The 6,000-nt window shown below is 41.8% G+C and overlaps 1 pseudogene; it reads right to left on the bottom strand.

Annotated features, from left to right (window-relative positions):
- Positions 1–5,610: 5,610 nt before the first annotated feature.
- Positions 5,611–5,730, bottom strand: LOC141269429 (5S ribosomal RNA; annotated as a pseudogene).
- Positions 5,731–6,000: the final 270 nt, after the last annotated feature.

Below are 6,000 nucleotides of genomic sequence, written 5' to 3'. Positions count from 1 at the left end.
TTTTCAGAGGTAGATGCAGAAAAAAATATATTCAGTTTGCAACCTGATGGAGGTCAGTATAGATGGACTAATAGAACAAGTCCCACACACTGCTAGAAGGCTAAACATTTTTTCAGAGCTAGATGCAGAAAAATATTATATTCAATTTGCAACCTGATGGAGGTCAGTATAGATGGACTAATAGAACAAGTCCCACACACAGCTAGAAGGCCAAATATTTTTTCAGAGGTAGATGCAGAAAAAAATTATATTCAGTTTGCAACCTGATGGAGGTCAGTATAGATGGACTAATAGAACAAGTCCCACACACTGCTAGAAGGCCAAATATTTTTTCAGAGGTAGATGCAGACAAAAAATTATTTTGAATTTGCAACCTGATGGAGGTCAGTATAGATGACTAATAGAACAAGTCCCACACACTGCTAGAAGGCCAAATATTTTTTCAGTGCTAGATGAAGAAAAAAATTATATTCAGTTTGCAACCTTATGGAGGTGAGTATAGATGGACTAATAGAACAAGTCCCACACACAGCTAGAAGCCCAATATTTTTTCAGAGGTAGATGCAGAAAAAAATTATATTCAGTTTGTAACCTGATGGAGGTCTGTATAGATGGATTAATAGAACAAGTCCCACACACAGCTAGAAGCCCAATAATTTTTCAGAGGTAGATGCAGAAAAAAATATATTCAGTTTGCAACCTGATGGAGGTCTGTATAGATGGATTAATAGAACAAGTCCCACACACAGCTAGAAGCCCAATATTTTTTCAGAGGTAGATGCAGAAAAAAATATATTCAGTTTGCAACCTGATGGAGGTCAGTATAGATGGACTAATAGAACAAGTCCCACACACTGCTAGAAGGCTAAACATTTTTTCAGAGCTAGATGCAGAAAAATATCATATTCAATTTGCAACCTGATGGAGGTCAGTATAGATGGACTAATAGAACAAGTCCCACACACAGCTAGAAGCCCAATATTTTTTCAGAGGTAGATGCAGAAAAAAATATATTCAGTTTGCAACCTGATTGAGGTCTGTATAGATGGATTAATAGAACAAGTCCCACACACAGCTAGAAGCCCAATATTTTTTCAGAGGTAGATGCAGAAAAAAATATATTCAGTTTGCAACCTGATGGAGGTCAGTATAGATGGACTAATAGAACAAGTCCCACACACTGCTAGAAGGCTAAACATTTTTTCAGAGCTAGATGCAGAAAAATATCATATTCAATTTGCAACCTGATGGAGGTCAGTATAGATGGACTAATAGAACAAGTCCCACACACAGCTAGAAGGCCAAATATTTTTTCAGAGGTAGATGCAGAAAAAAATTATATTCAGTTTGCAACCTTATGGAGGTCAGTATAGATGGACTAATAGAACAAGTCCCACACACAGCTAGAAGCCCAAATATTTTTTCAGAGGTAGATGCAGAAAAAAATTATATTCAGTTTGCAACCTGATGGAGGTCAGTATAGATGGACTAATAGAACAAGTCCCACACACTGCTAGAAGGCCAAACATTTTTTCAGAGCTAGATGCAGAAAAATAATATAATCAATTTGCAACCTGATGGAGGTCAGTATAGATGGACTAATAGAACAAGTCCCACACACTGCTAGAAGGCCAAATATTTTTTCAGAGGTAGATGAAGACAAAAAATTATTTTGAATTTGCAACCTGATGGAGGTCAGTATAGATGGACTAATAGAACAAGTCCCACACACTGCTAGAAGGCCAAACATTTTTTCAGAGCTAGATGCAGAAAAATAATATAATCAATTTGCAACCTGATGGAGGTCAGTATAGATGGACTAATAGAACAAGTCCCACACACTGCTAGAAGGCCAAATATTTTTTCAGAGGTAGATGAAGACAAAAAATTATTTTGAATTTGCAACCTGATGGAGGTCAGTATAGATGACTAATAGAACAAGTCCCACACACTGCTAGAAGGCCAAATATTTTTTCAGTGCTAGATGCAGAAAAAAATTATATTCAGTTTGCAACCTTATGGAGGTCAGTATAGATGGACTAATAGAACAAGTCCCACACACAGCTAGAAGCCCAAATATTTTTTCAGAGGTAGATGCAGAAAAAAATTATATTCAGTTTGCAACCTTATGGAGGTCAGTATAGATGGACTAATAGAACAAGTCCCACAAACAGCTAGAAGCCCAAATATTTTTTCAGAGGTAGATGCAGAAAAAAATTAAATTCAGTTTGCAACCTGATGGAGGTCTGTATAGATGGATTAATAGAACAAGTCCCACACACAGCTAGAAGCCCAATATTTTTTCAGAGGTAGATGCAGAAAAAAATATATTCAGTTTGCAACCTGATGGAGGTCAGTATAGATGGACTAATAGAACAAGTCCCACACACTGCTAGAAGGCCAAACATTTTTTCAGAGCTAGATGCAGAAAAATATTATATTCAATTTGCAACCTGATGGAGGTCTGTATAGATGGATTAATAGAACAAGTCCCACACACAGCTAGAAGCCCAATATTTTTTCAGAGGTAGATGCAGAAAAAAATATATTCAGTTTGCAACCTGATGGAGGTCAGTATAGATGGACTAATAGAACAAGTCCCACACACTGCTAGAAGGCTAAACATTTTTTCAGAGCTAGATGCAGAAAAATATTATATTCAATTTGCAACCTGATGGAGGTCAGTATAGATGGACTAATAGAACAAGTCCCACACACAGCTAGAAGGCCAAATATTTTTTCAGAGGTAGATGCAGAAAAAAATTATATTCAGTTTGCAACCTTATGGAGGTCAGTATAGATGGACTAATAGAACAAGTCCCACACACAGCTAGAAGCCCAAATATTTTTTCAGAGGTAGATGCAGAAAAAAATTATATTCAGTTTGCAACCTGATGGAGGTCAGTATAGATGGACTAATAGAACAAGTCCCACACACTGCTAGAAGCCCAAACATTTTTTCAGAGCTAGATGCAGAAAAATATTATATTCAATTTGCAACCTGATGGAGGTCAGTATAGATGGACTAATAGAACAAGTCCCACACACAGCTAGAAGGCCAAATATTTTTTCAGAGGTAGATGCAGAAAAAAATTATATTCAGTTTGCAACCTTATGGAGGTCAGTATAGATGGACTAATAGAACAAGTCCCACACACAGCTAGAAGCCCAAATATTTTTTCAGAGGTAGATGCAGAAAAAAATTATATTCAGTTTGCAACCTGATGGAGGTCTGTATAGATGGATTAATAGAACAAGTCCCACACACAGCTAGAAGCCCAATATTTTTTGAGAGGTAGATGCAGAAAAAAATATATTCAGTTTGCAACCTGATGGAGGTCTGTATAGATGGATTAATAGAACAAGTCCTACACACAGCTAGAAGCCCAATATTTTTTCAGAGGTAGATGCAGAAAAAAATATATTCGGTTTGCAACCTGATGGAGGTCTGTATAGATGGATTAATAGAACAAGTCCCACACACAGCTAGAAGCCCAATATTTTTTCAGAGGTAGATGCAGAAAAAAATATATTCAGTTTGCAACCCGATGGAGGTCAGTATAGATGGACTAATACAACAAGTCCCACACACAGCTAGAAGCCCAATATTTTTTCAGAGGTAAATGCAGAAAAAAATATATTACGTTTGCAACCTGATGGAGGTCTGTATAGATGGATTAATAGAACAAGTCCCACACACAGCTAGAAGCCCAATATTTTTTCAGAGGTAGATGCAGAAAAAAATATATTCAGTTTGCAACCTGATGGAGGTCTGTATAGATGGATTAATAGAACAAGTCCCACACACAGCTAGAAGCCCAATATTTTTTCAGAGCTAGATGCAGAAAAAAATTATATTCAATTTGCAAACTGATGGAGGTCAGTATAGATGGACTAATAGAATGATGCTATGCCCAAAAGATTTTACTTCACTAGGTGCAGTAAAAAAATTGGTATTCTATACACAGGTGGTATATCTTGCATCACAGATAGGCTACTCCACTGACTAACACACTCTGCAATAGGCCAAAAAGGATTAGCTTTGCTAGATTCAGCCAAATGCTGTGAAAAAAACTTGCACAGCACTGGCACAGACCTGCCTGGCAAAAACTGATAGGAACTGATGTAACCTAGTCCTGAAAAGGACTCCAATTACAATTAGTCTTTACTCCCACAATCTATCTATTTAAGAGAACAGACCTGCCTGATAAAAGTCGTAGGAAATGCTGTAACCTAGTCCTTAAAAGGACTGCAATCACAACTATTCCCTACTCCCAAGCTATCTGTAGATTTGTGCGAAAATTGGCTTGAAATTAACAAGGTATAGCGCACACAGCAACAGCGGTGCCGTCTAACACGCAGCTGCAGCAGTGAGAAAATGGTGGCGACGGGGAAAATGGCTTGGTCTTATAGGGCAAGGACATGTGACATACACTGCCAATGACACATGCCCTTGCTTGTGTGAAAAAAAGCACTTCGCTCCGTGTGTGCGCTGCTGATAGGCTGACAGATTGCACCTCCCCACTGCAAATGCAGGAAAGAGAAAAAAAAATAGAGATCTTCATTGTTCCTGCAGAGATCCATCCCCTGCCCCTCCCCCCACCCCGCTGTACACTCAAACTGCGTATTAACATTAATTTTCATCATTACTGAGAAAAAATCCAGTTATGATTTTGGTGCACGAACATTTATCGAACATAACCTCGAACAGCCGAATTTTTCTCAAATTGTTCGTGTTCGCCGAACGGCTCGAACACCGCCCAAAACAGCTCTAATTTGAGATTGGCGAACAGTTCGAGTAGAACAACGCTCATCTCTAGACACAACGCCCCACTCAGAGCCGCTGAGCTCACTGATCGGCTGCAGTGCTGTCGACGGAACGTCAGCTTCACGGCCAATACCACAGGCCGGGAGCAGAGGCGAGACTCACCGGTAGACCCGGGTAGGGTGAGCAGAGCGCGGTTAGTTGCTTTCTAATAGCCTGCAGCCGGGGATTAACTTTTAATGAAAGGGAACAATCCCTTTGACTGTCTGCTGCGCGCCACACCTAGGAAGTGCACTCTCACACACAAGCCAGCATGCACACGTGCTCGCACGTGATAACACCCCCTATCTGCCCCTGCAACCTCTCCGTCACCATGCGTCAGAATCTCCAGCCTGTTTTATGATTTCAGGGCCCTAGCAGGAATCACCCCCCCCTCCCCAATTCCTTCCTTGCCTTCCTTGCACTGAGGTTAGCTCTTTGTCAGCCGTCTGGCTTGGTTACAGAAGCTTCTTTGCAGAGAAACATGTTACTTCTGCTGGCCCTCGCTAGGCGGCAGGCATCCAAAACCTTCTCTGGGCACCTGCTGAAAGCCTGGCCCCTTCACGGCCCCGGGTGCTTTTAACGCCATCATTTCCACACGTCGAGCTGCGGAGTCAATAAGCACTCCTAGCCGTGGCAAGGAGCTCGGTGTCAGGCCTGCGTGAAGGCGGCAGGGTAGCGTACTTAGCTGCCAACTGGCTCAGAGGCCTTGGGGCTTCCATCATCTAAGTTACTTAAGTCGGTGTCCGGCAAGGCGCCGTTCCATGCTAGCAGAGCTGGGCAGTAGGGCAAAACGTCATCAAAATGGACTACAGCACCCGGTGTTCCCAGGAGGTCTCCCATCCAAGTACTGTCCGAATCCTGCCCTGCTTTGATTTCGAGATCAGACGAGATCGGGCGTATCCAAGGTGGTATGGCCAGTAGACGCTGCTCGATCCATCGCCCGGCCAGCCTTTCTCAGGATCGCTTGGTGGCGAGCAATCTGGCTGTGACGGGGCGGGCTCCGAAGGGTCTATGCAAAGGCTGTGCCGTCCCTACAGGTGTGGTTTGTTTAGCAGTGATTCACGCGCCGCATCAGGTGTCTTCAAAAATGTCTCGGCGCAGGGTCTCCTGCAGGCTAAACCCTTCATCGCGGTAATGTGACAGAAAGAGCAAGCTGGACCCATAACTTGGGGGCGGAGCGATACGTCCAGGGG

This window comes from Phyllobates terribilis, unplaced genomic scaffold (genome assembly GCF_046119375.1).
Source record: "Phyllobates terribilis strain yellow unplaced genomic scaffold, ASM4611937v1 Scaffold_4__5_contigs__length_816908805, whole genome shotgun sequence".
Taxonomy (NCBI): Eukaryota; Metazoa; Chordata; class Amphibia; order Anura; family Dendrobatidae; genus Phyllobates; species Phyllobates terribilis.
This window is presented reverse-complemented; position numbering and strand designations above follow the sequence as displayed.